A 12,863-nucleotide genomic window follows, 5' to 3' on the forward strand; every position below is an offset into this window, starting at 1 on the left:
TTAACACCTGTTGAATTCTAAACAGCCCAATGTACCTCAGAGCTAACTTACCTCTTTTACCGAAACGAATGACACCTTTCAAGGGAGATACTTTCAAGTATACCTGCTCACACCGGACGTTTTCACGGATCGGCGTACATCTTATGTCTATATCTTAGAGCTTTCAATCTCTCGCGTGCAATTGCCACTTTCTCTGTAGTCACTTGTACAATATCTGGACCTGCAAACTGTTTCTCGCCAGCTTCTAACCAACAAGTCGGTATTCTGCACTTACGACCATACAACATTTCATGAGGCGGCATGCCTATACTAGAGTGATACAAGTTGTTGTAGACAATCTCGATCAAAAGTAGATGAGAATCCCATGATCCTCCATATTCTAACATGCATGCTCTTAACATATCTTCTAAAGTCTGAATGGTACGTTCACTTTGACTGTCTGTTTGAGGATGATACGTTGTACTGAGATTAACATGAGTACCCAAATTCTGTTGTAGACTTTGCCAAAATTTAGACACAAACCTCGAGTCTATGTCTGATATAATTGATAGTGGTATCCCATGTCGAACTATAATTTCATTCACATATAATTGAGCTAATTTACTGAGCGAAGCTGTCTCACCTGTAGTCAGAAAATGCGCGCTTTTATTCAGTCGGTCAACTATCACCTAGATCATGTCATGACCTTTCTGGGTTCGGGGTAACTTTGTTACAAAATCCATCGTTATGTGCTCCCACTTCCACTGAGGAATCTCTAGTTGACGTAATGACTCGTAAGGTTTCTGATCTCTAGTTGACACTTTTCCATGTAATGCATGATGTCTTTCTTCATAGTTGGCCACCAATATAAAGGTTTCAGATCATGATACATCTTTGTGTTTCCAGGATGGATAGACAATCTCGATTTGTGCGCTTCATTCACGATTAAATCCCTCAATCCTCCGAGCAAAGGAACACAAATTCTATTATTAAAGGTCTTTAATCCACGAGAATCGACAATTAAATCCTTTTTCCGTATTATCAATATCTCAATTTTCAGATGTTCATCTCTCAAGGCTTCTAATTGAGTTATCTCCAAGCAATCAATCAAGTCCGACACAATTTTAGCTTGCATAAATTTTACATTGTAAGTGGATATCTTTTGACTCAAAGCATCCGCAACTACATTTTCCTTCCGTGGATGATAACGAATCTCGCAATCATAATCCTTGATTAGTTCTTTCCACCGTCTCTAGCGCATGTTTAACTCTTTCTGCGAAAATATATGTTGAAGACTCTTGTGGTCGGTACAAATTATACAATGAGTGTCGTAAAGATAATGTCTCCATAATTTCAACACAAATACAACCGCTGCCAATTCTAGATCATGTGATGGATAATCCCTCTCATGAGTTTTCAATTGTCTTGAGGCATAGGAGATAACCTTTTCTCTCTGCATTAACACACAACCTAATCCAGCTAATGATGTGTCACAATACACAATGAAATCTTTAGTACCCTCAAGTAACGCTAAAATCGGAGCTTGACAAATAACCATTTCAATGTCTCGAAGGCATTTTCCTGTTCATCACTCCATTGAAAAATTACATCTTTCCTAGTCAACGGACCCGCGATCTTTGAGAAATTTTTAATAAACCTTCGGTAATAACCGGCTAAACCCAGAAAACTCTTCATCTCTGTCGGAGTCTTCGGTGAATCCCAATTCATTACTACTTCTAGTTTAGACGGATCCACTTTGATACCCTCTTGCAGATAACGTGACCCCAAAATTGTACTTCTCTTAACCAGAACTCATATTTAGAAAATTTGGCATACATCCTTTCTCGTTTCAGTAGTTCTAACATTTGTCTCAGATGCGTAGCGTGCTCGGCTTCTGTTTTCAAATAAATAAAAATATCGTCGATAAATACTATCACGAATTTGTCCAGAAACTGTTGACACACCCGATTCATCAAATCCGTGAATATTGCTGGCGCAATCGTCAATCCGAACGGCATAACTAAAAACTCGTAGTGACTGTATCTTGTATGAAAAGCTGTCTTTGGAATATCCTCCTCGGCTACACGAACCTGGTGATGACCTGACCGTAGGTCAATCTTGGAGAAGTATGATGCTCCTTGTAGCTGATCGAACAAATCATTGATCCTTGGTAAAGGGTACTTGTTGTTCACGGTCTTCTTGTTTAGTTCACGATAATCAATACACATACAGAGCATTCCATCTTTTTTTTTCACAAATAACACTGGAGCACCCCACGGTGAAGAACTCGGTCGGATGAACCCACGATCTAGCAATTCCTGAATTTGTGACATCATATCATGAATCTCAGACGGAGCTAATCGGTACGGAGCTTTAGCAATTGGCGTGGATCCCGACAACAATTCAAATTTATACTCTACTTTCCTAACTGGTGGCAAACCCGAAAATTCATCGAGGAATACTTATGGGAAATCGGACACTACTGGATGTCGAATATTGACTTCTTTTCTTTCTTAGCGTCAATCACGTAAGCGAGAAACAAATCACACCCCTTAGCTAACGATATCTTAGTTTTGGGAAAGGGGTGAGATTGCGAAAGGTTGTAACGCCTCTTACGTTACGCTCATCCCCAAAAGCGGATCCGATGGGGATCGGTGATTTTAGACCGATTAGTCTAATCGTTAGCTACTATAAGATAGACGCAAAAATTCTCTGAAATCGTCTTCGAAAGGTATTACATCCACATAATAATATTTTCCCTATAAAAAAATTAATTAGCTATAACTTTAAATAAAACATATGTTAATAATAGTTTTCATCTAAATGTAGTTGTAGATAACTTACGATATTGATAGATAATGATTTCTGAAATTATTGATACCACCTAAATACACCTAAATAATTCACATTATAAATTAAATAAATAAATAATGTTTAATGTGTTACTCCTATTAAACAAACGTCAAACATTTAGTGAATATTCACTAGACGACCAACACTTGCAAAAGAACTTAAATTATAGTAACAAAGGTAGTATAGTACACAATGAACGCAAATGAAGCACGCTATGATCATATTACCAAACAAAATACCTAAGTCGAACTTAAGTAATATATGGGGAATAAGTAAGTGTACATAAAAACAAGTAAATGGGTCGAAATAGTTTGAGATGAAACATAATTGACAACTAAACCAACTCACTTCCTGTGAAAGCATATTTCAAGTTAATTAACTTCTGCATTAGTGCTAACAGAGGATAGTACCATATCTTTGGTCAAATTAATCACAAATTAATCACTTCCTATACAATTCCATGTACAATTCACACATATATCAATTCCAATTGTTAGAAGTGCACCTGTTGGTGGTTTGTTCTCACTGAATTTATTATACATTCATATCATAGTAACTTCAGATATCTCAAGCTCTTCGACTTGCACGCGAGATTTATGTCTAAAACAAATCCAAACAGAGATTCAACCTCAGTAAGAAATTTCAAATATATGGTAGACATAAACAATAAAAAACGACAAATATCAACAAAAGCATCAAACTTTCCATTAAAATCGTGTTAGTCATACCCTAAAATGTATAATAAAATTCAGTGCTTAAATTAGCGAAACTAAGGTATATCACTGTTAGTCAAAACTCGATTATATCACTATTTATGGCCTAATCGCTATATTTCAAAATGCAGCACTCATTTATAAAAAAATACATATTCAACCTCAGTATACACTAAAATGTTATACATGTTTTAACATGTAAAATAACATAAAGGTAGTAATTAGTAACAACAAAATGAGATAAAAATACAGACCTTCAACCGATGAGGTTTGATGTACGGTGGTAGCGGTTGTCACGTCCTTCGGTGGCGATGGCGACGCCTGTAGGTATTGGGTAAAACGGTGGTGATAAGGTGAATGTCAGAGGCGAAGCCAGAATTTACAGATGTGGGTGGCTTATGCGAAATTTGAAAAGTTGAGTCATTTAATTTACATATTTTGGACATAAAATTATGATTAATATTTTGGCTTTGAGGGAGGCTTACAACTTTTTAGATAATAATACAATTGAAACTTGAGTCTTGATTGGGCCGTGGGGGAGGCTGAGCACCCCTCAGTCCCCCTTTGTCTCCGCCCCTGGTGGCTGTTGTGAAGAATGGTCGTGATAAGGTGGCGATGGAGTAAGGTGTTGATGGTGTACGGTGGCGATGGTGTACGGTGAAAATGGTGTACGGTGGTGATGGCGATGGTGTATGGTGGCGATGGCGATGGCGATGGGGATAGCTGTGGATTTGTGTAACAATTGGAACCCTAAACCCATATAACAACTTCGCGACACATCGGGAAAACAAATTCGTGAAAACGTTCAAAATCTCGCGATATTTGTTAATTTCGAGCCGGTGTTCAAGACCTTTTACCACTGTTTTTTTTTCGCGATTTTTGATATTTTCAAGATACGTTTTGCGTGATACGCGAGCTTCGATAACACATGGTTGTTTCTCATTGGCCTAGCCTTTATTTCGCGACGCGCGACGGTTGACCGAGAAGTCAACATCTATTACCATAAAAAAGCCTCTGACATTGTTTATAACAAGAGAAATGGTGACCGCGCTTCGCGGCGGTAAAATTAAAAGCGTATTTACATTGAACTTAAAACAAAAAATAATTATGTCAAGGACACCATATTTTTTGTGTGTGGTAGCAGTCAGAAAGGTATACAATGATTGCTGAAAAATGTTGTTCCTATTGTTATATTGCTGAAAGATATCATTCTTTGCTAAAAAGAATTTACTGATCACTTAAACAACATATTCTTGTACATCAACTACTAAAACTTACAAAACCTAACCACCTTTGGTTGCACCACCTTTGAAACGGATGTTGACAACCCGTTGATACTTAGTAGTTAGTTCCCCGTTAGTACATAAAGTTAAAGGCAATATGTAAAAAAGTGGACAGAATAAGTGCGCATAGAAAACAAAATCATAAAGATAAGTATACAAAATTACAAACTAACCTTCACTTTTCGAAAAGGTAAAACATACATTATACCAATCATTCCATCCCGTGATCTAACTACCAACTGTTCCATATTGTGATCTTCCATATCTTTCGTAAATGTTGTTCAACAAATTTCAGTTTCAATGTCGTTTAACAAATTTCAGTTTCAACCATCGTTTGATACAACCATTATAACAAAGTGACCCACAAAGTTGAAATTTGTGACCGAATTAACGGTCGTATTTCATCATTTGACTAACTACCTGTTAAATATGTAGGCTTCTTAAAAACGGCAGTTACTTGGTGACTAAGTTAGGTTTGGCCAGCCCTAATTAGTTTAAGCCGATTTTAGGGTTTACTTAGACTACGGTTTATTTAATCCTTGTCTATAAATACTCTCTCATATGTACATGCTTTGCATCACCTCCAAATTAATAATATACTCTCTAGTTCCAAAATGGATGTAGGTTTCACATCGAAACTGAACCACTATAATTCTCGTGTTCTTTTATTATGTGTTTATTATTCGGTTGCTTGTTTGTGATTGCTAATCAATTAGGGTTGTTACTCTGATCAAAGGCAGATTCTAGCCTTAACAATTGGCATCAAAGCCAGGTTCTAACCGTAGCCGTCAATCATAGCTGTTGCTGTTACAGATCCAGTCGCTGCTACTGTTGTTGCTGTTTTTACAGATCAGATTGCAGGTGCTAAACCCTAGCCGCCATCAGACTCTGCTGATCAACCCTAGCCGCCACCAGACTCTGCAGATCAACCCTAGCCGCCACCAGACTCTGCAGATCAACCCTAGCCACCACCAGACTCTGCTGTTACAGATCTATTGCAACTGTTACAGATCAGATTACTGTTGTCCTCAGATCCAATAATTTTTTTTTTAATGGCAGAAGAAGGAAGGATCAAAATCGACAAGTTTGATGGGCAAGATTTTGGGTGGTGGAAGATGCAGGTTGAAGATTTGTTATGTCAGAAGGATCTGATCGATGCCTTGAATGAGAATAAACCAGAAGGAATGAAAGACGACGAGTGAAAAACAGTTGACAGGAAAGCCCTAGCAGTTGTCAGACTCACGTTGACAAAAAGTGTTGCCTTTAACATTGTGAACGAAACCACGACACATGGTTTGATGAAGACCTTAGCAAATATGTATGAGAAGTCGTCTGCTTCTAACAAGGTGTTTTTGATCAGACAGTTGGTAAACACCAGGTTGAAAGAAGGTGCTTCAGTAACAAATCATGTTAATAACTTCAACAATATTATCTCTAGGTTACTGTCAGTTGATATCAATTTCGATGATGAAGTCAAAGCTCTTCTATTATTATCTTCGTTACCTGAAAGCTGGTCAGGTTCAGTCACAGCTATCAGTGGGTCCACAGAGTCCTCAAAGCTCAAGTTTGAGAGCATTCGTGATTTTATTCTTGGGGAAGATATAAGAAGAAAGAGCTCAGGAGAACCATCAGGAAACTTGCTGAGAAACTTGCTGAGCACAGAAGAGAGGGGTAGGAGAAAAGGCAGAAGTAACCCCACCAGGGGCAGGTCAAAGTCAAGAAGGAGGAGTGTGTCGAGAACGAGGAATGGTATTAAATGTTGGAATTGTCAGGAGACTGGGCACTTCAGAAACCAGTGCACTAAGCCAGTAACATCATCAAAGCCAAAGGAAGTTAATGTTGCAGTTGCAACAGATGATTATGATAACGTCATTGTTTGCTGCATTGAGAATACAATTGATGCTTTGGTTATGGATTCAGGAGCATCGTTTTATGCTACTCCAAGTCCACATTTGATGAAGAATCTATGAACAGGTAATATTGGTAAAGTTCGTTTGGCTAATGATCATTGTCTTGACATTACAGGGATTGGAGACTTAGAGCTGAAGACCTCTTTGGGCACTAATTGGACATTGGAAATGTTCGAGTTATTCCTGGCCTAAAGAAGAAACTAATCTCTGTTGGACAGCTTGATGATCAAGGATATAGTGTGCTATTTGGTGAAGGTCAGTGGAAAGTAATAAAGGGGAACTTAGTAATAGCCAAGGGTAAGAAGAGAGGCACTCTTTATATGGTAGAAGTTCCAGCTAATGAAGTAAATGCAGTTTCCAATGATCGTAGCTTAACCAGTCAGTGGCACCAACGTTTAGGTCACATGAGTGACAGAGGAATGAAAATGCTAGTGTCTAATGGTAAAATTCCTGGTCTAAAGAGAGTTGAATCGGACTTTTGCGAGTCATGTGTTCTAGGAAAGAAGAAGAAGGTCACCTTTGCAAAAGCAGGCAGAACTTTAAAGGCTCAGAAGTTGGAGCTAGTACACACGGATGTGTTCGGGCCTACTCCTATTTCTTCATTGGGAGGAGCACGCTATTATGTTACTTTCATCGATGATTCAACACGCAAGGTATGGGTTTACTTTCTTAAAAATAAATCTGATGTATTTGAAGCTTTTAAGAAATGGAAATCTGCTGTTGAACTATCTTGTGATTTGAAGGTAAAATGCTTGAAGTCGGATAATGGAGGAGAATACATCAACACCGAATTCGTTAACTATTGTGCTGATCATGGCATTTGAATGATCAAGACAGTTACAGGTACTCCACAACAAAACGGAGTTGCAGAAAGAATGAATCGTACTTTAAATGAGAGAGCACATAGCATGAGACTTAATTGTGGGCTACCAAAGACTCTATGGGCTGATGCAGTAAGCACTGCCACTTATTTGATCAACCGTTCTCCATCAGCTCTGCTTGATTTCAAAATACCTTAAAGAAGAATGGAGAGGTAAAGCAATCAGTTATGAGCATCTAAAAATCTTTGGGTGCAGTGCATATGATATTAATAAAGATGGTGAAAAACTCGATGCAAAAGCAAAGAAGTACGTGTTCATTGGTTATGGGGGAGATGACATGGGTTACAGGTTATGGGATAACAAGGGAAAACATGTTATCAGAAGTAAACATGCCACCTTCAATGAAACAGAATTGTACAAGGATTTCAACTCAACACCAAAAGAAAAAGAATCAGTTGAATTTGAGGTTGACACAGAGACAACTAGAGAAGATGAAAGGGAAACTCCAGAGTATGAAACTGAAGTTCTAGTGGGAGTTCCTAACAGTGAAAGCTCGGAATCTGATCACGAGCAGACTTCAGAAAGTGGGAGCTCAGATTCTGATGATGAGCAGCCCCCACAGCCCTCACCACAACCTGACCAGTCCAATTGGGTCAGGAGATCTACACGAGTCACAAGAGAGCCAAAGAGGTTTAGTCCAACAGTTAACTATCTTCTTTTGACAGAAAATAGGGAACCAGAAAGTTATTCTAAGGTAATGAAGGTGAAAGATTCGTTCCAGTAGGAGCAGGCTATGAAAAGCGAGATGGAATCTTTATTGAAAAATCAAACTTGGAGGTTAACCAAGTTACCACCAGGAAAAAGGGTCTTACAGAATAAATGAGTTTTCAGAGTCAAAGATAAAGCGGATGGTTCTAAACGATACAAAGCAAGATTAGTTGTCAAAGGATTTCAACAAAAGAAAGGAGTCGACTATGCTGAAATCTTTTCTCCAGTAGTGAAGATGACGATGTAGTGACCCAAACTTTTCAATGTTTATATATATTAAAAGAAATTATTATTTACATGATTGAATGTTCCCAACATGTTAAGCAATCAAACTTGTTAAGACTTGATTAATTGAAATAGGTTTCATATAGACAATTGACCACCCAAGTTGACCGGTGATTCACGAACGTTAAAAACTTGTAAAAACTATATGACGACATATATATGGTTATATATATAGTTAACATGATATTATGATAAGTAAGTATCTCATTAGGTATTTTAATAATGAGTAATATACATAAAAATGAGACTATTGAATTAAGAAACACGAAAACGATATATATATAACGATTATCGTTATAACAACGTCTTACTAAATACATATGAATCATATTAAGATATTAATACACTTGGTTAATTATGTTAAATGATAAGTAAATATATCATTAAGTGTATTAACAATGAACTACATATATAAAAATAAGACTACTAACTTAATGATTTCGAAACGAGACATATATGTAACGATTATCGTTGTAACGACATTTAACTGTATATATATCATACTAAGATATATTATATATCATAATATCATGATAATGAAACAATTTAACATCTATTTATATATAATAAACAATGGGTTAACAACATTTAACAAGACCGTTAACCTAAAGGTTTCAAAACAACATATACATGTAACGACTAACGATGACTTAAGGACTCAGTTAAAATGTATTTACATGTAGTGTTTTAATATATATTTATAAAATTTTGAAATACTTCAAGACACTTATCAAAATACTTCTACTTAACAAAAATGCTTACAATTACATCCTCGTTCAGTTTCATCAACAATTCTACTCGTATGCACCCGTATTCGTACTCGTACAATACACAGCTTTTAAATGTATGTACTATTGGTATATACACTCCAATGATCAGTTCTTAGAAGCTCATGTGAGTCATCTAACACATGTAGGAACCATCATTTGGCAACTAGCATGAAATATCTCATAAAATTACAAAAATATTAGTAATCATTCATGACTTACTTACATGTAAACAAAATTACACATCCTTTATATCTAATCCATATACCAACGACCAAAAACACCTACAAACACTTTCATTCTTCAATTTTCTTCATCTAATTGATCTCTCTCAAGTTCTATCTTCATGTTCTAAGTGTTCTTCATAAATTCTATAAGTTCTAGTTTCATAAAATCAAGAATACTTCCAAGTTTGCTAGCTTACTTCCAATCTTGTAAAGTGATCATCCAACCTCAAGAAATCTTTCTTATTTATAGTAAGATATCTTTATAATACAAGGTAATACTCATATTCAAACTTTGATTCAATTTCTATAACTATAACAATCTTATTTCCAGTGAAAATCTTACTTGAACTTGTTTTCGTGTCATGATTCTGCTTCAAGAACTTTCAAGCCATCCAAGGATCCTTTGAAGCTAGATCTATTTTTCTCATTTCCAGTAGTTTTATCCACAAAACCTAAGGTATCAATGATGTTCATAACATCATTCGATTCATATATATAAAACTACCTTATTCGAAGGTTTAAACTTGAAATCACTAGAACATAGTTTAGTTAATTCTAAACTTGTTCGCAAACAAAAGTTAATCCTTCTAACTTGACTTTTAAAATCAACTAAACACATTTTATATATCTATATGATATGCTAACTTAATGATTTAAAATCTGGAAACACGAAAAACACCGTAAAACCGGACATACGCCGTCGTAGTAACACCGCGGGCTGTTTTGGGTTTGATAATTAAAAACTATGATAAACTTTGATTTAAAAGGTGTTCTTCTTGGAAAATGATTTTTCTTATGAACATGAAACTATATCCAAAAATCATGGTTAAACTCAAAGTGGAAGTATGTTTTTCAAAATGGTCATCAAGACGCCGTTCTTTCGACTGAAATGACTACCTCTTACAAAAATGACTTGTAACTTATATTTCTGACTATAAACCTATACTTTTTTCTGTTTAGATTCATAAAATAGAGTTCAATATGAAACCATAGCAATTTGATTCACTCAAAACGGATTTAAAACGAAGAAGTTATGGGTAAAACAAGATTGGATATTTTTTTATTGTTGTAGCTACGGGAAATATTGTAACAAATCTATATTAATCATATCCTAGCTAACTCATATTGTATTATACATGTATTCTAATATATTATGTAATCTTGGGATACCATAGACACGTATGCAAATATTTTGACATATCATATAGACCCATGTATATATATTATTTGGAACAACTATAGACACTCTATATGCAGTAATGTTGGAGTTAGCTATACAAGGTTGAGGTTGATTCCAAAAATATATATACTTTGAGTTGTGATCTAGCCTGAGACGTGTATACACTAGGTCGTGGATTGATTCAAGATAATATATATCAATTTATTTCTGTACATCTAACTTTGGACAACTAGTTGTAGGTTACTAACGAGGACAGCTGACTTAATAAACTTAAAACACCAAAATGTATTAAAAATATTGTCATTATATTTTGAACATACTTTGATATATATGTACATATTTGTTATAGGTTCGTGAATCAACCAGTGGCCAAGTCTTACTTCCCGACGAAGTAAAAATCTGTGAAAGTGAGTTATAGTCCCATTTTTAAAATCTAATATTTTTGGGATGAGAATACATGCAACTTTATAAATGTCTTACAAAATAGACACAAGTACATGAAACTACTTTCTATGGTTGAATAATCGAAGCCGAATATGCCCCTTTTGCTTGGTAGCCTAAGAATTAGGGAACATCACTAATTTTGAGAATTAGTGCACGCCTAATTGACGTGAATCCTAAAGATAGATCTATTAGGCCTAACAAACCCCATCCAAAGTACCGGATGCTTTAGTACTTCGAGTTTTAATATCATGTCCGATGGATGTCCCGGAATGATGGGGATATTCTTATATGCATCTTGTTAATGTCGGTTACCAGGTGTTCACCATATGAATGATTTTTATCTCTATGTATGGGATGTATATTGAAATATGAAATCTTGTGGTCTATTATTACGATTTGATAAATATATAGGTTAAACCTATAACTCACCAACATTTTTATTGACGTTTAAAGCATGTTTATTCTCAGGTGATTACTAAGAGCTTCCGCTGTTGCATGTTAATATATGGACAAGATTTGGAGTCAGCTGTGACGACCCCGAAATTTCAGACTAAATTTAAACTTCAATCTTTATATTATTCCGACACGATAAGCAAAGTTTGTTAAATTAAAACTCAAGGACTTGAAACTATGTTCATACATTTATTTAACCTGGACTGCTATCGACGATTCACGAACCTTTAATTGTAAAATAATTTATTTTTAGGAAAGATAACCTTAAATAACTAAAACTTATTATTTTGAATATATATATATATATATATATATATATATATATATATATATATGTAGTATATTGTATATAAATGGATCAAACATAATTTGCCAATGTTATCCAAATATTAAATGTATAATGTATACATGTGGTTAATTTTTTAATATATATAATAAATTATCTACTTAACATTTAACATATAATTGTATATATAATAGTATGTATATATATATATATATATATATATATATATATATATATATATATATATATATATATATATATGTATACAAATACAAATCTATATATGGTTCCTAATCAAGATTATATTGTAAAATATAAAACGTATAAACATTAAATATGAAATGAAAAATATCATAATATATATTATGAAATTATTAAATATTACATAAATTAATAAGTTGTATATTAAATGCGGTTACAAGATAAAAAGATTATGGTTGTTATACTAATATTATTATTATTACTTTATTATTATTAATATTATTATTAATATTAACAGATATGAAATTTGATACATTTAATGTGTTAAAAGTCTATCATTTTTAATATCATTATTTTATCACTTTACTACTTCTTATTATTAAGTATTACATGTATTATCAAAAATTATAATAAGAAATTTTTTTACATGTAACTTGTTGTATTATTAATAGTATTATTATGATTATTTATTATTAATATATTTATCAATATCATTAATATCATTTTTTTTTTAAAACTTGTAGTAACGTTATAATTCTAATTATTCAAATTAATACTAATATTATCACTAGGCATTATTATTACATTATCATTAAAAGTTACTAATACCATTATATTTATTAACAATATTATAAAAATCATAATTATTAGTATAATAGTTATTAATTAAAATCATTAATACTAATATTATTA

At 34.1% G+C, this 12,863-nt stretch overlaps 1 long non-coding RNA gene across 1 annotated transcript in view; it reads right to left on the reverse strand.

Moving 5' to 3' along the window:
* Positions 1–3,181: 3,181 nt before the first annotated feature.
* The window catches only part of LOC139875162 (uncharacterized), a 98,440-nt gene continuing 88,758 nt past the window's right edge, over positions 3,182–12,863 (reverse strand). The window contains exon 5 of the long non-coding RNA XR_011767909.1: positions 3,182–3,432. This is a non-coding gene — a long non-coding RNA (uncharacterized lncRNA). The remainder of the gene's footprint in view (positions 3,433–12,863) is intronic.

This window comes from Rutidosis leptorrhynchoides, chromosome 1, assembly GCF_046630445.1.
Source record: "Rutidosis leptorrhynchoides isolate AG116_Rl617_1_P2 chromosome 1, CSIRO_AGI_Rlap_v1, whole genome shotgun sequence".
Lineage (NCBI taxonomy): Eukaryota > Viridiplantae > Streptophyta > Magnoliopsida > Asterales > Asteraceae > Rutidosis > Rutidosis leptorrhynchoides.